The sequence below is a fragment of the Anomaloglossus baeobatrachus genome, chromosome 6 (genome assembly GCF_048569485.1).
Source record: "Anomaloglossus baeobatrachus isolate aAnoBae1 chromosome 6, aAnoBae1.hap1, whole genome shotgun sequence".
Taxonomy (NCBI): domain Eukaryota; kingdom Metazoa; phylum Chordata; class Amphibia; order Anura; family Aromobatidae; genus Anomaloglossus; species Anomaloglossus baeobatrachus.
The window spans coordinates 294,505,631-294,528,844 of NC_134358.1; positions in this window are offsets into that span (position 1 = coordinate 294,505,631).

The following is a 23,214-nucleotide window of genomic DNA, read 5'->3' on the forward strand; positions in this document are numbered from 1 at the left end:
GGCCTAGTAGAAACACGAGCACCACTTCTGCATTTTTTACCCACTCTCGGTGATGGCTTACAAATACTGAGGTAAAAACTCCCCAAATACTCAACGTGTGCACATGGCCTAATGTGGTTTTACATACAGTAGATTTTGGAGGAAAAATGTCACTGCAGTTTTTTATTAAGTTGTCCAAGCCAAAGTCAGAGAAGGATCTAGTATAAAGGAAAGTGTAAGTTCCACCTATATCTTTTCTACCCATTTTGGATCCACTCCTGACTTGGACATATGATGAACTGCACCATAGACTATACTGGTTTGTGTTCTATCTGTAAAGAAGATGGATAGAGAACAAAATGGAACATGGACATATAAATGAGGCTCAACACTTTCCAGACAAAGGCCTCATTTAGACATCAGTTTTTACGTACAAGCTCTATTTGTGTTTTTCATGGATAGAACTCGTATCTGTTATAGTATATGGGACTTAACAAATCTGTTTTATTTTTGCGGACTGAGTGGTCAGCACAAAACACTAAGCAATTTGCCAATGCAGGCCTATTGGTCCTTGACAAATTGGACAGCACTCTATGTGCAATTGTATGGTGTCCGATTTTCATGTCTGATAGAAGCATGAGAAAATGTTTTGTACTAAAAAAAAATAATGAAAATGATCTTAAAAACTGACACACTAGCCAAACACTGATAAAAATCTGATCCAAAACATTTATTTCTGTTCAAGAAAAATCATCGACATCTAATGAGCCCTAATAGCCAGGCTATTGATTGTATACCATTATTCAATCCATTGTATCTAATTGTTAATTACTTAATTACAAACTGGTTGGCAGCGCTGGGATCAGAGCAGAAGGAATGGAGGACAATGGCTCAACATCAGGAACCAGCACTGCAGAGTACAAGACCTGGACTTTGGGGAGCCTGCAATCAAAGGCCCGTGAAGTAGGAGTTCGTTTCAAAGGACTCTCCAAGGAGCAGCTGATTGAGGCGCTAGAAGGAGTCTGCTCTCAAAATGACGTGGAGGAAGGATCCTCACAGCAAACGGAAGAAAGACGGGAGCTGGAGGTAAATACCCAAAAAAGTCAATGGATTGTGTGGTATGAGGAGGAAATGGCATTGCTTGGAGATGAGGCCACCATAGAAGATAAGAGGGAGGCTATTCGCAGAGCTCAAGAGAGGGCATTGCTGGAGAGGAGATTTGCTGTGGAAGCAGCTAGAGGCCCCAGACAAACTGTAACCACAGCACCAACTATGAGGCAATTCTCCAGAGTGTCCCGCAAGGACTTTAAGCCCTTTAATGAAGCTGCAGGCGACATTGAGGGCTTCTTCCAGGACTTTGAGCATCAGTGCCGATTAATGGAAGTCCCAGAAAGAGAGCGAGTCAGACACCTAGTGGGCCTCTTGGAGGGTGGAGCTGCCGACGCCTATAGAGCTATGGACCCTGAGTGGAATTGTGAGTATGGGGAGATAAAACAGACCATTCTGGAACATTATGCCGTGACCCCAGATACTTATAGGACTAAGTTCCGTACATTAGCCTGTGATGGAGAAGTGTCTTTCAAGATGTTTGCCCACAGACTGAAACAAGTATGCCATCGCTGGCTGGAGGGAGAGGGAGCCTTAACTTGGGAGACCTTCCTCCAGGTCATCCTGAAAGAGCAGTTCTATGCCAGGTGCCCTGCGGAAATCAGAGAATGGGTGCGTGAGAGGAGACCAGAGACAGTGGAACAAGCTGCTGCTCTAGCTGATGAGGTGCTCACTATCAAGCCTCAGTGGAGGGTTCTGTTGGAGGATGGAGAGACGCCTAACAGCTCCACAACACCGGATGCCCCCAGTTATTCTGTCCCCATTGTTCCCCGTTCCTCTAAGCCACCACATGTTGATACCCGTGTTAATGTGCCTCCAGTTGCTTCTACTGCACTTTCTGGAATACGCCGGGGAGAGGAAGTAACAGAGCGCAGGTGTTATGTTTGTAGGCATCCCGGGCATTTGCAGGCCTCATGCCCAGCCAGGCCATGGAGGAATCATCCTCAAACCCCTACAGCACCTTCAGGTGGGAGCCGGCCTCCAAGTTCCCCTACCCCTTACTCAAGAGGACGCCTTGGATGGAGGGAGACCCAGCTCAGATGCTATCAATGTGGACAGCCAGGGCATCGGCAAGTCTCCTGCCCAGCTGTTCAAATGAGGACTGATCCTGCACCCAATCGGATTGTTAATTATTTACAGCCCAGTGCCATGGAGGAAGATGTGGCACCGTTATGTGAGGACTGGCCTAGTGACTCAGCCCCCCATGTTGCACCACCAGGAGTTTACGGGGTGCGACCCGCAGTTATGACGACTTCTGCTCATCGAGGTAAGCACTTGCAGGAGGTTGTGCTGGATGGACAGAGACTTGTTGGATTTTGTGACTCGGGTGCTTTCCTCACACTGGCTGATCCCCGAGTGGTTCGGCCTGAGGCAATCCATAGAGGACCTGGGATTGTCATTGAACTGGCTGGTGGACAATGGAGGACTATTCCAACAGCCACTGTGGATCTGAACTTTAGTTTTGGGGTCAGGCGATGTGTGGTTGGGGTGATGGGTGGTCTGCCTGCAGCTGTTCTCCTGGGCAATGATGTGGGAGAGCTACGATGCCAATTCGTGGCTGCATGAAGCCACATGTAAGTAATGCTCTGCCTGTGTGTACTTAACCAGTGACCTGTAGAGGTCCCTAGTACGTACACAAGTTGGGAGGGGGAGGGATTGTGAAGATGTAATTTACCCTCTCACTGTATATGCATATTTCCCTGGTTGTATTAGTTGTAATTCCTGTATTTCCTTGGGGGAGCTACTGATCTCAATGTGTCTCTCTCATACCATTGTAGTCTTGGCATCTAATGTGATTATGTAAATAGCCTGTCCTCTTCTTTCCAGAGTTGTGTATCTAATCTGTAATTGCATTAGCCAGTGAAGGAATAGTCATTGTTCTGCACAGCAGGGGATCCCTTCATCTACTGTGGCTGGCAGACATATCGGAGCCCTGTGATGGACCAAACCATTGATGATAGGATGTGTGACCCCCACCCCCTGAACATGGTGGGCTGGTCAAGGAGCACAGACAATGCATTTTCCCTTTTTTGTAACTTCAGAGTGAGCTGAAACTTGAAGGGAGCAGGAGCTCCAGCCTGTGTGGCTGTGGACACGGACGGAGCTAGGCCTGTGTGGCGGCCCGTGGGATTGTGTGGGATTTCTGGGACTCTGAAAAGGACGATTACTTTGTTATCCGGTCCGAGGATTGTCGGGAAGGACCCCCGAATCTGTTTTACGTGGACTTATCGTGTGCTGTTCCAGTGTTCTTGTGAATAAACCTGTTGGATCGTTCCTCGGCCTGTTGTCTCTCCTTGCTCTGCTGTACACCCCCATACTTTGCACTGACGAGGGGCAAGCACCCCGAAACACCGTGTCTGCAAATTGGGATTCTGATCTGGCTTATATATCCTGAGTCATATTGCAAAGGATTGTCGAAAATCCACTTGTGACTTTTAGGATCGCTACTTCCAATAGGTGGCGCTGTGCTAGAGTTTGTCTCCTTTACTGGAGAGACAATTTGAATATTTCCCAGAGGGGCATTGCAGCTATAAGTCCCCTTACCTGGCAGCCAGACTGGCTTGCAAAGTCTCCTTAAGGAGAATAGTGTTCCCCCGTGGAATTTTAGGGGCATTGCAGCTATAAGTCCCCTTACCTGGCAGCCAGACTGGCTTGCAAAGTCTCCTTAAGGAGAATAGTGTTCCCCCGTGGTCCCCACATAGCTTTCTCATGAGCCAGATCAGACACCCCCATACTTTGCACTGACGAGGGGCAAGCACCCCGAAACACCTTGTCTGCAAATTGGGATTCTGATCTGGCTTATATATCCTGAGTCATATTGCAAAGGATTGTCGAAAATCCACTTGTGACTTTTAGGATCGCTACTTCCAATAGGTGGCGCTGTGCTAGAGTTTGTCTCCTTTACTGGAGAGACAATTTGAATATTTCCCAGAGGGGCATTGCAGCTATAAGTCCCCTTACCTGGCAGCCAGACTGGCTTGCAAAGTCTCCTTAAGGAGAATAGTGTTCCCCCGTGGAATTTTAGGGGCATTGCAGCTATAAGTCCCCTTACCTGGCAGCCAGACTGGCTTGCAAAGTCTCCTTAAGGAGAATAGTGTTCCCCCGTGGTCCCCACATAGCTTTCTCATGAGCCAGATCAGACACCCCCATACTTTGCACTGACGAGGGGCAAGCACCCCGAAACACCGTGTCTGCAAATTGGGATTCTGATCTGGCTTATATATCCTGAGTCATATTGCAAAGGATTGTCGAAAATCCACTTGTGACTTTTAGGATCGCTACTTCCAATAGGTGGCGCTGTGCTAGAGTTTGTCTCCTTTACTGGAGAGACAATTTGAATATTTCCCAGAGGGGCATTGCAGCTATAAGTCCCCTTACCTGGCAGCCAGACTGGCTTGCAAAGTCTCCTTAAGGAGAATAGTGTTCCCCCGTGGAATTTTAGGGGCATTGCAGCTATAAGTCCCCTTACCTGGCAGCCAGACTGGCTTGCAAAGTCTCCTTAAGGAGAATAGTGTTCCCCCGTGGTCCCCACATAGCTTTCTCATGAGCCAGATCAGACACCCCCATACTTTGCACTGACGAGGGGCAAGCACCCCGAAACACCGTGTCTGCAAATTGGGATTCTGATCTGGCTTATATATCCTAGTCATATTGCAAAGGATTGTCGAAAATCCACTTGTGACTTTTAGGATCGCTACTTCCAATAGGTGGCGCTGTGCTAGAGTTTGTCTCCTTTACTGGAGAGACAATTTGAATATTTCCCAGAGGGGCATTGCAGCTATAAGTCCCCTTACCTGGCAGCCAGACTGGCTTGCAAAGTCTCCTTAAGGAGAATAGTGTTCCCCCGTGGAATTTTAGGGGCATTGCAGCTATAAGTCCCCTTACCTGGCAGCCAGACTGGCTTGCAAAGTCTCCTTAAGGAGAATAGTGTTCCCCCGTGGTCCCCACATAGCTTTCTCATGAGCCAGATCAGACACCCCCATACTTTGCACTGACGAGGGGCAAGCACCCCGAAACACCGTGTCTGCAAATTGGGATTCTGATCTGGCTTATATATCCTGAGTCATATTGCAAAGGATTGTCGAAAATCCACTTGTGACTTTTAGGATCGCTACTTCCAATAGGTGGCGCTGTGCTAGAGTTTGTCTCCTTTACTGGAGAGACAATTTGAATATTTCCCAGAGGGGCATTGCAGCTATAAGTCCCCTTACCTGGCAGCCAGACTGGCTTGCAAAGTCTCCTTAAGGAGAATAGTGTTCCCCCGTGGAATTTTAGGGGCATTGCAGCTATAAGTCCCCTTACCTGGCAGCCAGACTGGCTTGCAAAGTCTCCTTAAGGAGAATAGTGTTCCCCCGTGGTCCCCACATAGCTTTCTCATGAGCCAGATCAGACACCCCCATACTTTGCACTGACGAGGGGCAAGCACCCCGAAACACCGTGTCTGCAAATTGGGATTCTGATCTGGCTTATATATCCTGAGTCATATTGCAAAGGATTGTCGAAAATCCACTTGTGACTTTTAGGATCGCTACTTCCAATAGGTGGCGCTGTGCTAGAGTTTGTCTCCTTTACTGGAGAGACAATTTGAATATTTCCCAGAGGGGCATTGCAGCTATAAGTCCCCTTACCTGGCAGCCAGACTGGCTTGCAAAGTCTCCTTAAGGAGAATAGTGTTCCCCCGTGGAATTTTAGGGGCATTGCAGCTATAAGTCCCCTTACCTGGCAGCCAGACTGGCTTGCAAAGTCTCCTTAAGGAGAATAGTGTTCCCCCGTGGTCCCCACATAGCTTTCTCATGAGCCAGATCAGACACCCCCATACTTTGCACTGACGAGGGGCAAGCACCCCGAAACACCGTGTCTGCAAATTGGGATTCTGATCTGGCTTATATATCCTGAGTCATATTGCAAAGGATTGTCGAAAATCCACTTGTGACTTTTAGGATCGCTACTTCCAATAGGTGGCGCTGTGCTAGAGTTTGTCTCCTTTACTGGAGAGACAATTTGAATATTTCCCAGAGGGGCATTGCAGCTATAAGTCCCCTTACCTGGCAGCCAGACTGGCTTGCAAAGTCTCCTTAAGGAGAATAGTGTTCCCCCGTGGAATTTTAGGGGCATTGCAGCTATAAGTCCCCTTACCTGGCAGCCAGACTGGCTTGCAAAGTCTCCTTAAGGAGAATAGTGTTCCCCCGTGGTCCCCACATAGCTTTCTCATGAGCCAGATCAGACACCCCCATACTTTGCACTGACGAGGGGCAAGCACCCCGAAACACCGTGTCTGCAAATTGGGATTCTGATCTGGCTTATATATCCTGAGTCATATTGCAAAGGATTGTCGAAAATCCACTTGTGACTTTTAGGATCGCTACTTCCAATAGGTGGCGCTGTGCTAGAGTTTGTCTCCTTTACTGGAGAGACAATTTGAATATTTCCCAGAGGGGCATTGCAGCTATAAGTCCCCTTACCTGGCAGCCAGACTGGCTTGCAAAGTCTCCTTAAGGAGAATAGTGTTCCCCCGTGGAATTTTAGGGGCATTGCAGCTATAAGTCCCCTTACCTGGCAGCCAGACTGGCTTGCAAAGTCTCCTTAAGGAGAATAGTGTTCCCCCGTGGTCCCCACATAGCTTTCTCATGAGCCAGATCAGACACCCCCATACTTTGCACTGACGAGGGGCAAGCACCCCGAAACACCGTGTCTGCAAATTGGGATTCTGATCTGGCTTATATATCCTGAGTCATATTGCAAAGGATTGTCGAAAATCCACTTGTGACTTTTAGGATCGCTACTTCCAATAGGTGGCGCTGTGCTAGAGTTTGTCTCCTTTACTGGAGAGACAATTTGAATATTTCCCAGAGGGGCATTGCAGCTATAAGTCCCCTTACCTGGCAGCCAGACTGGCTTGCAAAGTCTCCTTAAGGAGAATAGTGTTCCCCCGTGGAATTTTAGGGGCATTGCAGCTATAAGTCCCCTTACCTGGCAGCCAGACTGGCTTGCAAAGTCTCCTTAAGGAGAATAGTGTTCCCCCGTGGTCCCCACATAGCTTTCTCATGAGCCAGATCAGACACCCCCATACTTTGCACTGACGAGGGGCAAGCACCCCGAAACACCGTGTCTGCAAATTGGGATTCTGATCTGGCTTATATATCCTGAGTCATATTGCAAAGGATTGTCGAAAATCCACTTGTGACTTTTAGGATCGCTACTTCCAATAGGTGGCGCTGTGCTAGAGTTTGTCTCCTTTACTGGAGAGACAATTTTAATTACTTGTATTGATTTAATTAATAAATAAATAAAGGGACACTTGTTCATAAAAGCAGTATGACTTGCTTATCTACAAATTCTGTTATATATTTTATATTTGCACAAAAAATATTTTTTCTACTACTATATTTAGGTTTAATGATCAGAAATTATTCAGTGTGAAAAATACTTAACAGAGAGGAATAACTTTTCATATTTATTGCATAAAGTCAAAATCTAATAAATATAAGTAAATAAATGCATACAAAATAAATTAAAGGAGATTTATTTTTAAATTGAAGACATTAAACTTTTTGCATCTTTTTTCTTTATCATCACTCATGTGTAAAATAGGTCAGCACTCCCTGTGAGATCCATTACCTGAAGCTTTCTTGTGGAATGATACTGAGGAGGACAAGGCGACTTAGCTCGGCTGTGTTATTAGCACATTGGGCATACTCCTGATTTCAGGTCACAGGAGGATCTGCCTTTTAGTATATAGTGAAGAGGAATTATATTATAATGAGGAGGTTTTTCAAATTGGACAAACTATTTAAAACTTTGCCAGTCATCATGTCTGTCAGATTGGAAGTTGAGGAATACATTTACAACATAGCTCAAATCACAGTTTATACACAAATATACTATATTTGTCTTTGTTGCCACTTACCGTATTATTTGTTTTATAAGACACACCCCAAATTTAGAGAAAAAAAGGTAAAAAAAATTATGGGATCTGTTTTATAATCCGATGGTGTTTTACTGCGGAGGTGGGTCAGCAGCGGTGGTGGAGCGGGGGGTCACAGGAGACAGGGGCAGTGCTGGAGTACGGCGATGCTGCGGGCGGTGCAGAGAAGGGCGCAGATGCTCACTTCAGGTGTTGGCGCTGTGCTGGGGCTGCGGGCTCTGTGCTGGGTCAGCGGGAGCTGCTGTATGCTGGCATAGTAGGCGCTGCTCTGTGGTGGGGCAGCAGGTGCTGCTCTGTGCTGGTGCTCGCTACGGGCAGTGAGACACAGGCCATTCTGAAGATGTCAGTGGTGCGGATTTCAAAGAAATGGCGGCCGGAGTTGGCGAATGCGCAGATTTAGTTATCGGCTCAATGACAAGCTGAGATCTCATCTGCACATTCGCCACCACTAGGCACTATTTTCCTTAAGTCCACTACTGGGACATCAATGGGCCGGAGGCGGCACAGGCGCAGATGAGAGTTGAACCGAGAGCTCCATCTGTGCACGCGCCAACTCTGGGCACCATAATTTGAAACCCTCACCGCTGACAACTTCAGAATGGTCCATGCCTCACCACCCACCGCACAGAGCAGTGCCACAAAGAGCAGCACCACCCACCGCACAGACCAGAGTAGTGCTGCACAGAGCAGTGCCACCTACCGCACAGAGCAGAATGCACAGAGCAGTGCCCACAGCACCGCGCACAGCATTGCCTCTACCTCCTGTGACCCCTCTCCACCATCCCCCGGTAAGCTACATTTGGATTTTAAGACTCACTCCTCATTTTCCTCCCAAACTTTTGGAAGGAAAAGTGCGTCTTATAATTAAAAAAATATGGTATTTTCTTTTTAGTCAACTTTATGTATTTTGTGACTCATTTACATTGTTATTGTGTTCATGTAAAATGATGTTATCTCATATACAAATCTTGCAAAATGTTTACATGATTGTCTAAGATTTAATATTTCTCCTCACTCCCAATTATTTACCTTTTTCTCCTTTATTATATTTAGATCCCTGATAATAAATTGAATTTCTTCCCTTTCTATACCCACCCTTTCCCATAATAAATGTTTTTCATAATATATATCAACGTTATTTTGTTATTAAAATGTTAAATTAATAAAAATTATTGGAAGCCAGAAACATTGTAGCTTGTATTATATTTATAGAATATATAGCAGTTTTAGAACATGACTGTTTAGATAAGAATTTTTCAGTAGTTCGGAACCCTACACCTAATTCTGCAAAAGTATTCCTCCTGGTTCTCCAGTACCACAAAATATTTCATCCATATAATCAAAATTAGGGAACTCTAGGCACTAATATTAGATTATCATCTTTCTGTAATTATTTTAAGTCATGCCTAAACTAGCATATTATGTAATTCTGAGCTATCTGATGCTATAAAATAAGTATCAAACATGTTCTGCTAATTAGTGGGTAGTAATAATTTACTAAAATAACATTTAATGTCAGATTATAGGTATATTTACAGGGAGTCTGTCAGCACAAAATGACTGTTCAAATCAAGCACAAGTGCTCAGTGCACCCTTGGCATGGTCAAACACTTCAGGGCATCTTCTCACCTACCAGATTTCCATTTATTTCCATCACTGGCAAACACACCCAGAAAAGCACCCCTGTACAAGAACAATATATGGGCCCTTTGCAGTCCAATAGCTCATCATGATATACAATTTCACCTGCTTTGGAGGTGGAAATGGCCCCCATTGTAGCTGCACAGGTTGCACCAGTGCTATATCTGCCATTGACTTCACACTTTTCCTACTTCTGTAAGACTAGAGCTGTTTTTCAAGGAAGAAGAGGTAAATACAAAACAAGTAAGTGGGAAGGTGCACTGTACTGCTTGGTCACGTGAAGGATGCACTTAGTGTTTGGCTTGAACAGTCAATTTTGTGCTGACGGACTCCATATAAAGGTCCACTTATAAAGGACTATTTTTTTTTCTTCACATCCTGATATATCAGTGGTGCAACAATGTTAATATTACTGCTATCTCTGGGTTAAGATCTCCATACACATCAGGGTAAAGTTCGTCAAATCTGTCAATTCATTAGAATAACTAATGTGCTTTGGGCCTCCTACCACTCTGGTAACAGATGAGATCAAGGTGAGAGGAATCAGGCATTTTGATTTTTAGCATCTTATCCTTTTAATCTTTAACAGATGAGCCACCACCAGAGGTAAAATTACCTGTAAGCACATTGATCGTTCAATACACATTAAACCAATAATAACCACACCAACCAATATCAACAGACACGTCAACTGGTTGTTGGGGAGATGTCAAAATGGGTATATCCGATTTCAGACTGCAGATCGTTTTTATCTTCTTGGAAATAAGTTATGGGCAGTGATATCTGTTGGCAGCTTGATAATACAGAACACAGGTGATCTTGACCTAAAAAGCGTCACCATGTATGGGAGAGATGGTCAAGATAGCTGTTGGCTGAAATATCACCCAACGCTTTTTTTGGCTGAAAACTATTTAATGCGTATGGAGGCCTTTACTCTCCTGTCTATACATTATACATTCACCCACAATCAAGCATGTATGTATACGGCCACGATAACTATAATCATGACAGGAATAAGCTAGTTTTAAAAAAGTTTTAGAAAAGTTGTCTACTACTCATAAAACCCTTTCTCAGATGCAATATCTCTCCTTAAAAAGATAACAGCCTATAGACACCTCTGATGCCGGCATTGTTCCATTGATGATGACACTGGATCTTCCGAATCCTTGTTTTGTCATGTGAGTCCTGCTGCCAATCAGCAAGCACTTCAATATCACTTTATTTGTGATTCAATTGTTTTACATACAGAGTTCAGAGTTCTTTTTACACTTGATTAACAGTTTTCTCAATCTGGTGAGTTTTTTGCAGTTACAATATATACATTAAATGAGTTTGGATATATAACGGCATATAGTAAGTTTTTAGTCCTAGTCAATGGTTTCTTTTATGTGTAGTTGTGTGAATGTTTTGATCCAGGGGAGCCAAGTTTGGTTGTATTTTTTGTAGTTCTTTTCCCTTAGGGCAAAGCTGTGTTCAAATGCGATGTGTAGGGAAATTCTATCTATTAGATCTTCTATATTGGGTGGAGCCTCTTGTGCCCACCTTGACACGATCGGATGCTTTATAGTTAACAGAATATGACTTATGATGGGTTTGAATTAATGTGGGATGTTTTCCAGACTGATGGACAGTAGCATTAGCTGGGGAGTTAGAGGGATGTTTAGATTAGTGATTTTTGAATCTTGTGTGTCGGCCCAGAGGCCGTCAAGAGATAGACAGCTTCAGAATATGTGAGCCAAGTTGCCAGTTTTCCCACAATTTCTCCAACAGAGAGATGATTTTTCTGGGTACATCATATTTAATTTTTGTGGTGTGTAATACCACCTGGAGAATACATTATAGTATGTTTCATGCAAGGTTACACATGGGGAGTTTGTGTAAATAACGTCCAGGGTTTTTAGGAATTGCTCCTCTTTTATTTTTATTCCTAATTCTTTTTCCCATGCTGCTATGTTTGGCCCAATGCATAGGCCTGAGTCCTCAATAAATACTTTGTAGATATTGTTGGTTTTCCATGTTAGAGTGTGTGGGGGTTGTTTAATAAATTTACTATAAAGGATGGTTGTTTTAAGTTTAACTTCTTTCTTTAAGAAGTCATGGTTTAATTGAAGCCAGTCACTGTATTCTTTGTCTGGGAGGTTCAATTTGGTTTTGATCTCGCCACATTTGTTATTGAGATGCTGCCTATTATGATATCCAACAAGTTTACAATACCCTGCTTTTTCCACATTGATCAATCTCACTTTCGTTTGACATAAATTAAATTCAGAGGAATTCAGTAATCAGCAGAAGCTCTCACTTCTTCTGGATTTTGGTTTCTTTTCAAAGACGTGAGAGTAATGCAGTTGCTGATTGGCTGCAGTGCAAGTGTGACATACATACATACATACTTGAAAAAGTATTCCTCACTCTTGAACTTTTCCTCATTTTTTCACACTACAACCACAAACGTAAATATATTTTATTGAGATATTATGTGATATACCAATAGTAAGTGTCAAGAACAAACCAAACTCTTTGTCCAGCTCACCTGCTTCTCATCGGAGACCGCTTATCCAGGACCGTGCACGGAATGGAAGGTAGCAGAACTCATATCATGAAAAGAAAAATATTCCAGCAAGCAAGTCCACGGAAAAAATCTTCATTTAAAATTCATTATTTTATTTATAAATCCTTATTAAAAACAGTCCATGTTAAGTCACAAACTGCCCCACTTGAGGACGCATTTCGAACGAAGATTTTCTTACTCCGTGTCTAATTCTTTTGAGAAAAAAATGGACTCATTAAAAAGGGGCTGAAACCCCGACATGAACATCATTAACCAGTGAAGATTTAGAAAGGTGCAGCAAAAAAGTTCTCCCATTAACCCTACGTGTCCAATGCCCTAGAAAAGACCGACATCAGTCTTCTATAGCGCTAGCTCATATATATCCAATATTTAATTTATTTTATTTCATCATTCTATCATTTTATGTCCTATTACAAAAAATCAGAGGAAAAAAATTCCCTTCTAATGAAAATTACTTTTCTAAGAATTTTTCTTCCCTTTTTAATTTTTAGTTTTTAATCTTTAATGAAGTTCCCCTTTTTTTCTCAATAAGAAAAAAGACAAAAGACCTAGGAACTAATCCACACAATATTTCTATCCATTCCTATATCCAATGTGATGTGAAAAAACTACAGGAACATCACCCACTTAGAACATAATACCCCAATCTAATATGCGTATAACACGTCATTTCTCCTATTCAAGCCCATTGGGGATCTAGTTCCCATCAAAAAAATCCACTTGATCTCCCTGTGTAACAACAGCCTCTTCAAATTACCCCCCCTTTTAGGCAACTTTACTTTTTCTATCGCATTTACCTTCATATCTCTCAACTCTCCTGCATGTACATCCCGAAAATGCTGGGACACTCCAGACAAGCTCCTGGTTGTCACATTATTTGTATCATACACATGTTCTGAAATTCTTCTCCTTAAAGGACGCGAAGTGCTACCAATATATTGCAACCGGCAAGCTACATAGGAGATCAAGTAGACTACGTGATCCGTACCACAATTTATCATAGAATTTATTTCGTAATTTTTTCCTTGGCTAAAGGAAGAAAAACTTTTGGTACTCTGCATGAAAGCACACAAGCCACATGATTTGTGTCCGCACTTATAAGATCCCTTTGTTGGAAGCCAGTTCCCTGTGGTTTTCTCCACCCCATCCACACTAGATCTATTCGTGTGATCACTGGGTGACAATAACGCATTCAAAGCCGTGTTCCGTTTAGACACAAACTTAACTCCTTCCTTCAAGATTTTAAACAGTGTCTCATCAGTCGACAATATCGGCAAATACTTTTTGACTACATGTACCACTTCATGGTAATCTTTACTGAATTTTGCGGAGAAAACCACAGGCAACTTCGACCTCCCAATTCCTTCCTTTGCTTCCAAATACTGTGTCCTACTTTTCAAATTAGTTTTTTCTTTAGCTTTTTCCAAATTATCTCGGCGGTAACCTCTGGCTACAAATCTTTCATCAATGATTTTACATTCCAACTTATAGTCCTCCTCACTCGTACAACACCTTTTTGCCCTTATGTACTCACCTGTTGGGATGTTCTCAATAATATGCCTCGGGTGACAACTCCCTGCATGGAGCAGAGAATTCCCCGCTGCAGGTTTTCGATATAATTTGCATTCTATCACTCCCATACTAAGATTACCATTCAAATTCATATCCAAAAAGTTTATTTCCTGTTCCTCATGCTGGTGGGTAAAAAATAAATTATGAGCATTATTACTGATATAAAATAAAAAATCCTTTACTCTATCTTTCTCCCCTTTCCATATAATCAATATATCATCTATATACCTAATGTATATAGCCATGTCTTGCGAGAAAGGATTAGAATGATTAAAGATATACTGCTCCTCCCACCAGAACATGAATATCCCTGCCAAAGAAGGCGAGAATTTGGAACCTATAGAACATCCCTGCAGCAGGACATAACGATTACCCAAAAATGAAAAATAATTATTCTTTAATAAGAAATTAGTTACTTCCAATATAAATTCTTGTAAATCAGATGTATAGCCAGAATACCGCTCGAGCTGATTTTTCAGAGCCAAAATCGCAAGGTGGTGTGGAATCGACGTGTAAAGTGTCTGCACATCACATGTTAACCAACTATAACCTTTTCTCCACTCCACATTTGACAGGATATTTAAAACATGTTTCCCATCTAACACAAAACTCGGAGATGCCTTTGCCAGTGCCTGTAAATGGTCATCAAGCCATTCTGACAAATGCTCTGTCATTGACCCAATACCCGAAATTATAGGTCTAAAACTGGGCGGAAATAAATTCTTATGTGATTTGGGGAGAGCATGTAGTAGTGATGTTCGTGGACATAAGGGAATAAAATGCTCTTTTTGTTTGATATTAATCAATCCCAAATGTAATCCCTCATCTGTCAATTTCTCCAGCGCATCTTTAACCCTCTCTGTAGGATCGTAATCTATACTCTTGTACGTTTCACTATCCTTAAGTAATTTCAAAATTTCTCTCTCGTACAGTCCCACGTCCATCACTACCACTGCTCCCCCCTTATCGAAGTTTTTTATAATGATATTCGGATTATCCTGTAGTGTTTTTATAGCATCCTTTTCCTTCCTAGACAGATTTTGAGCCATGTTTTTTTTCCGATTATACAAACATGTCAGTTCTTTCTCCACAATATTCTGAAAATCAGTCATCTGATCTGTCCTTGACGCAATAGGATAAAACTCTGGATTAGGTATCCTCTTTTTCCTGACCATATCATCTTTAACAGTAAGCTTCAAAACATCTGTGGAAAGATCTTTCAAATCCTGCAACGCCAATTGCTCACAGAATGAAGAGGGGGAAAAAAACCGCATCAGTCTGATGAGGTTCCTCCAACTCCTCCTTCTGATCGCAAAAGAAATGTCTCCTGACAGTCAATTTTCTAACAAATTTGTTCACATCAAGTATGGTTTCAAAAAGATTGAAACCCGTGTTAGGCACAAAATTTATACCTTTCTCCAAGATCTTAATCTCATTTCCACTCAAAATGCATGCTGACATATTTATTACAGATTGCACATCTCTTTTATTTATTTCTTCTTCCCCCTCGTGAAGTGTCCCTGCTGATACTCCTTTCCTTCTATGCTTGCGGCCGGCCCTCCTTGTTTTTTTCTTTGGTTTTTCTGAAAAGAATATTGGTTTTTTGAATTCACCATAGAAGTTGATGGATCCTCCCTATTACTTTCAGACGCATCTGTGTTATAATCTGTGGATTCCAAATCCGTTGTCTCAGGATCTGTGGAAGAAAAAAATACTTTATTTTGATTACCTCTGTTCCTCGTTTTTAGAATAGATTTAGGACCATCTCGAGGATATCTCCGATAACCATGCCAAGTGTACACTCTATCACTCTCATAGTCCCTTGAATCCCGACTAAACTTTTTTTCTTTAAAGGCTGTGATTTTGTCTTCCAACGCAATAATCTTAGTATTAATTTGTTCTTTCATGAGTTTGTAGGACTCTAGACAGTTATATTGAGCCAATGAGTTCTCTACTTCCTTCATTCTACCTTCCAAATCCACTAATTTGCACTGTTCCTGTTCAATGATAAGCTGAATCAACCTTTTTGAACATTCCGACAAGATTAAATTCCACTTGGTTATAAACTCTTGATTAAACTCTGTAGTGGGTCTCTTGTTCAGGCGAAGTCCCCTAGGGATCATTCCTTTATCAAGATATGCCTGTAAAGGCCCCGTCATACTAAGCAACATCGCTAGCAACATCGCTGCTAACGAACAACTTTTGTGACGTTGCTAGCGATGTTGCTGTGTGTGACATCCAGCAACAACCTGGCCCCTGCTGTGAGGTCGTTGGTTGTTGCTGAATGTCCTGGGCCATTTTTTAGTTGTTGCTGTCCTGCTGTGAAGCACACATCGCTGTGTGTGACAGCGAGACAGCAACAACTAAATGTGCAGGCAGCAGGAGCCGGCTTCTGCAGAGGCTGGTAACCAATGTAAACATCGGGTAACCAAGAAGCCCTGTCCTTGGTTACCCGATATTTACCTTTGATACCAGCCTCCCCCGCTCTCACTGCCTGTGCTGCCGGCTCCTGCTCTGTGCACATGTAGCTAGCTTCAGGACACATCGGGTTAATTAACCTGATGTATGCTGTAAGTAGGAGAGCAGGGAGCCAGCGCTAAGCAGTGTGCGCTGCTCCCTGCTCTGTGCACATTTAGCTGCAGCACACATCAGGTAATTAACCCCATGTGTGCTGTAGCTAGGAGAGCAAGGAGCCAGCGCTCAGTGTGCGCTGCTCCCTGCTCTCTGCACGTGTAGCTGGTCACTGGTTGCTTGTGAGCTCACCAGCAACTCGTGTAGCCACGCTCCAGCGATCCCTGCCAGGTCAGGTTGCTGGTGGGATCGCTGGAGCGTCGCAGTGTGACAGCTCACCAGCAACCTCCTAGCAACTTACCAGCGATCCCTATCGTTGTTGGGATCGCTGGTAAGTTGCTTAGTGTGACGGTACCTTAAGGTCTTACTATCCCACCATATGCGAATTCTAGAAGACATAATCTTCTCCAGATCCCACATGAGTTTATTCAGCTCCATATGTTCTTCCATAGGGACATCATGTTTGTTTGTGGAAAAAATTTTTGCTGCTCTCTCCATTCTCCTCTGGTTATTAATATTAAAAAAATCATCTCGTACTTCATTATCACTTTGAGCAATCTCCATTTGGTAAACCGCACAATAAATATGACTAATGCCAATAAATAAAAGTCAATGCTCATACATGAGATATATATAATTTTGCAACATATACTGCAGGGAGCACGGACACACTCTGCCCAAAGCTCCAGAACAAACCAAACTCTTTGTCCAGCTCACCTGCTTCTCATCGGAGACCGCTTATCCAGGACCGTGCACGGAATGGAAGGTAGCAGAACTCATATCATGAAAAGAAAAATATTCCAGCAAGCAAGTCCATGGAAAAAATCTTCATTTAAAATTCATTTTATTTATAAATCCTTATTAAAAACAGTTTAAAAAAAAATTAATTAACCCGATGTGTGCTGTAACTAGGAGAGCAGGGAGCCAGCGCTAAGCGGTGTGCGCTGCTCCCTGCTCTGTGCACATGTAGCTGCAGCACACATCGGGTAATTAACCCGATGTGTGCTGTAACTAAGAGAGCAGGGAGCCAGCGCTAAGCATTGTGCGCTGCTCCCTGCTCTGTGCACATGTAGCTGCAGCACACATCGGGTAATTAACCCGATGTGTACTGTAACTAGGAGAGCAGGGAGCCAGCGCTAAGCGGTGTGCGCTGCTCCCTGCTCTCTGCACGTGTAGCTGCGTGCACTGGCAACCAAGGTAAATATCGGGTTGGTTACCCGATATTTACCTTAGTTACCAAGCGCAGCATCTTCCATGCGGCGCTGCTGGCTGGGGGCTGGGACACTGGTTGCTGGTGAGCTCACCAGCAACTCGTGTAGCCACGCTCCAGCGATCCTTGCCAGGTCAGGTTGCTGGTGGGATCGCTGGAGCGTCGCAGTGTGACATCTCACCAGCAACCTCCTAGCAACTTACCAGCGATCCCTATCAGGTTGGATCGTTGTTGGGATCGCTGGTAAGTTGTTTAGTGTGACTGGGCCTTAAGACCTTACAGGCATATCTTGATAAAGGAATGATCCCTAGGGGACTTCGCCTGAACAAGAGACCCACTACAGAGTTTAATCAAGAGTTTATAACCAAGTGGAATTTAATCTTGTCGGAATGTTCAAAAAGGTTGATTCAGCTTATCATTGAACAGGAACAGTGCAAATTAGTGGATTTGGAAGGTAGAATGAAGGAAGTAGAGAACTCATTGGCTCAATATAACAGTCTAGAGTCCTACAAACTCATGAAAGAACAAATTAATACTAAGATTATTGCGTTGGAAGACAAAATCACAGCCTTTAAAGAAAAAAAGTTTAGTCGGGATTCAAGGGACTATGAGAGTGATAGAGTGTACACTTGGCATGGTTATCGGAGATATCCTCGAGATGGTCCTAAATCTATTCTAAAAACGAGGAACAGAGGTAATCAAAATAAAGTAAATTTTTCTTCCACGGATCCTCAGACAACGGATTTGGAATCCACAGATTATAACACAGATGCGTCTGAAAGTAATATGGAGGATCCATCAACTTCTATGGTGAATTCAAAAAACCAATATTCTTTTCAGAAAAACCAAAGAAAAATACAAGGAGGGCTGGCCGCAAGCATAGAAGGAAAGGAGTATCAGCATGGACACTTCACGAGGGGGAAGAAGAAATAAATAAAAGAGATGTGCAATCTGTAATAAATATTTCAGCATGCATTTTGAGTGGAAATGAGATTAAGATCTTGGAGAAAGGTTTAAATTTTGTGCCTAACACGGGTTTCAATCTATTCGAAACCATACTTGATGTGAACAAATTTGTTAGAAAATTGACTGTCAGGAGACATTTCTTTTGCGATCAGAAGGAGGAGTTGGAGGAACCTCATCAGACTGATGCGGTTTTTTCCCCCTCTTCATTCTGTGAGCAATTGGCGTTGCAGGATTTGAGCGATCTTTCCACAGATGTTTTGAAGCTTACTGTTCAAGATGATATGGTCAGGAAAAAGAGGATACCTAATCCAGAGTTTTATCCTATTGCGTCAAGGACAGATCAGATGACTGATTTTCAGAATATTGTGGAGAAAGAACTGACATGTTTGTATAATCGGAAAAAAAAACATGGCTCAAAATCTGTCTAATCAAAAAGAGAATTTTATTCCCTTATGTCCACGAACATCACTACTACATGCTCTCCCCAAATCGCATAAGAATTTATTTCCGCCCAGTTTTAGACCTATAATTTCGGGTATTGGGTCAATGACAGAGCATTTGTCAGAATGGGTTGATGACCATTTACAGGCACTGGCAAAGGCATCTCCGAGTTTTGTGTTAGATGGGAAACATGTTTTAAATATCCTGTCAAATGTGGAGTGGAGAAAAGGTTATAGTTGGTTAACATGTGATGTGCAGACACTTTACACGTCGATTCCACACCACCTGGCGATTTTGGCTCTGAAAAATCAGCTCGAGCGATATTCTGGCTATACATCTGATTTACAAGAATTTATATTGGAAGTAACTAATTTCTTATTAAAGAATAATTATTTTTCATTTTTGGGTAATCGTTATGTCCAGCTGCAGGGATGTTCTATAGGTTCCAATTTCTCGCCTTCTTTGGCAGGGATATTCATGTTCTGGTGGGAGGAGCAGTATATCTTTAATCATTCTAATCCTTTCTCGCAAGACATGGCTTGATGAGACACTGTTTAAAATCTTGAAGGAAGGAGTTAAGTTTGTGTCTAAACGGAACACGGCTTTGAATGCGTTATTGTCACCCAGTGATCACACGAATAGATCTAGTGTGGATGGGGTGGAGAAAACCAAAGGGAACTGGCTTCCAACAAAGGGATCTTATAAGTGTGGACACAAATCATGTGGCTTGTGTGCTTTCATGCAGAGTACCAAAAGTTTTTCTTCCTTTAGCCAAGGAAAAAATTACGAAATAAATTCTATGATAAATTGTGGTACGGATCACGTAGTCTACTTGATCTCCTGTGTAGCTTGCCGGTTGCAATATATTGGTAGCACTTCACGTCCTTTAAGGAGAAGAATTTCAGAACATGTGTATGATACAAATAATGTGACAACCAGGAGCTTGTCTGGAGTGTCCCAGCATTTTCGGGATGTACATGCAGGAGAGTTGAGAGATATGAAGGTAAACGCGATAGAAAAAGTAAAGTTGCCTAAAAGGGGGGGTGATTTGAAGAGGCTGTTGTTACACAGGGAGATCAAGTGGATTTTTTTGATGGGAACTAGATCCCCAATGGGCTTGAATAGGAGAAATGACGTGTTATACGCATATTAGATTGGGGTATTATGCTCTAAGTGGGTGATGTTCCTGTAGTTTTTTCACATCACATTGGATATAGGAATGGATAGAAATATTGTGTGGATTAGTTCCTAGGTCTTTTGTCTTTTTTCTTATTGAGAAAAAAAGGGGAACTTCATTAAAGATTAAAAACTAAAAATTAAAAAGGGAAGAAAAATTCTTAGAAAAGTAATTTTCATTAGAAGGGAATTTTTTTCCTCTGATTTTTTGTAATAGGACATAAAATGGTAGAATGATAGAATGATGAAATAAAATAAATTAAATATTGGATATATATGAGCTAGAGCTATAGAAGACTGATGTCGGTCTTTTCTAGGGCATTGGACACGTAGGGTTAATGGGAGAACTTTTTTGCTGCACCTTTCTAAATCTTCACTGGTTAATGATGTTCATGTCGGGGTTTCAGCCCCTTTTTAATGAGTCCATTTTTTTCTCAAAAGAATTAGAGACGGAGTAAGAACATGGTCGTTCGAAACGCGTCCTCAAGTGGGGCAGTTTGTGACTTAACATGGACTGTTTTTAATAAGGATTTATAAATAAAATAATGAATTTTAAATGAAGATTTTTTCCGTGGACTTGCTTGCTGGAATATTTTTCTTTTCACAATAGTAAGTGTCAAGTATTTGGAGATGCAACCTCTACGGAGGAAAGGGGAGGAACCTAGATATCTATAATAGGAAGTCTCTTTAGTCGCGGGACGCTGCTCACCATCACACCGACACTTTATCACATGTGTTATCAGTACCAGAAATATCGAATTAAAATACTAACATACAAACTGCCAGCCCCTGATGAATCTGAGCAGTAAGCACAAAATATGAAGAAAAACGTAGAGCTATGAGGGGTAGTTGCTAAGTACGTCATTTCTTTGGACAAATTATCTACCACAAGTGGAGCAGCTAGCTTTACTAATTTAAAATTAAATGCTATCTGTAAGCAGAAAATAAAGTTGGCAAATGCGGATCTAATGCAATTAAAATAGATTCCACAGGAGCAATTTTTTCAAAATTTTGGTTTGACACAATAAAGTTCAGAATTGTTACTTAATGCAAGTAATATAGATCCAACATAAAAAAATAATAAAAAAAATAATAAATGCCAAATAAAAAATGTAAACCTAGTAAGACTAGTTTTCTGCTTTAATAACACCCCCCCCCCCAAAATATAGAATAATTAAAAGCCATCACCTTATGCCTCAAATGCAAACTTAATATTAGCTATTATTTGATGGGTTAAAAATATTTACTCAATATGAGGTATTAACTAGTGCAAAAAAGACTTAATATGAGTAGAGCTGGGCAGACTTGCAGATAACTGGTCCCTGCTAAAAAAGAAAAATAAAAGTCCGGATCCGGTTCGGAATCCCGTACCCATATAATTTAATATATAATATTTTACCATATAATATATATTATACCTTATAATATTATAACATCCGGAGATTTAAAATGTTGGTAGAAGGATTAGGGGGGTATGAGCACGTGTGATGTACGGTACTCACCAAAGATGTTGGCAAACTGCTTCCAGGTCACGCATTCCCTTCCGGAGCCAGCAATTAACCTTCCTTGAATATTCACTGCTTTCTCCGCCCACCGGCGGTGGCAGTTAGACGCATCCCCACACTGTGTGGCAGCTGACTGCAACCAATGACAGGCACCAGGACAGCCGGTGGGTGAGGAATGCAGTGCAAATGTCTGTGGGTCAGTATTGTGGTATAAAAATAAATGAATAAATAGAACAATTGGTTTAGGGTCCCCCATATTCTGATACCAGCACAGATAAAGCCTACGGGCTGCAGCCACCAACTGTCGGGCTTTATCTTGGCTATGTATCAAAATAAGGCCAGAGTCATACTTGCGAGGGACTCACGAAAGTCTTGCATCACATCACCCAGCACGGCCTGATGCTCTCTTGACATGAACATACAGCTACATAGAAATACATGCAGCATACCCGCTCCTGTCAGGAGAGTGTGCGGCTGTGCCAGATGATGAAATACGAGACTCATGAGAGTCCCTCACAAGTGTGACTCCGGCCTGAGAGGAACCGCGTGCAGATTTTTTTTTATTTAAATAAATGATTTAAAAAAGCAATGTGCTGTTCCCCCCAATTTTGATACCCAGCCAAGATAAAGCTGACAGCTGGGGCTGGTTTTCTCAGGCTGGTGAGGTCCAGTCTAAAAATATCAGCCTCCAGCCACCTGGAAATGTTGCATGAATTACATGTGACAATCCCGGTGCTTTACCTCTCTCTTCCTGGTTGCCCTGGTGCTGTGGCAATCAGGGTAATAAAGAGTTAATGGCATCCCACAGCAGCCACTAAGGGGTACTTTGCACGCTGCGACATCGCAGGCCGATGCTGCGATGCCGAGCGCGATAGTACCCGCCCCCGTCGCAGCAGCGATTTCCTTGTGATAGCTGCCATAGCGAACATTATCGCTACAGCAGCTTCACATGGACTCACCTGTCCTGCGACCGTCGCTCTGGCCGGCGACCCGCCTCTTTGTTAAGGGGGCGGGTCATGCAGCATCATAGCGACGTCACACGCCGGGCGGCCAATCGGAGCGGAGGGGCGGAGATGAGTGGGATGTAAACATCCCGCCCATCTCCTTCCTTCCGCATATCCTACGGAAGCCGCAGTGACGCCGGTAGGAGATGTTCCTCGCTCCTGCGGCTTCACACACAGCGATGTGTGCTGCCGCAGGAGCGAGGAACAACATCGGACTGTCGCGTCAGCGTAATCATGGATTACGCCGATGCTGCACCGATGATACGATTACGACGCTTTTGCGCTCGTTAATTGTATCATCGAGCCATTACACACTACGATGTCGCATGCGATGCCGAAAGTGCGTCATTTTCAATTTGACCCCACCGACATCGCACCTGCGATGTCGTAGTGTGCAAAGTCGGCCTTAGTCCTGGATTAGTGATGGCACTAACTTACTAATCTGTAAGTTAAATAAACACAAACACCGAAAAAATCCTTTATTTGGGATAAAATATAAAAAAACCCTTTTTGACCACCTTATTAACCCCAAAACACCCCTGAGGTCT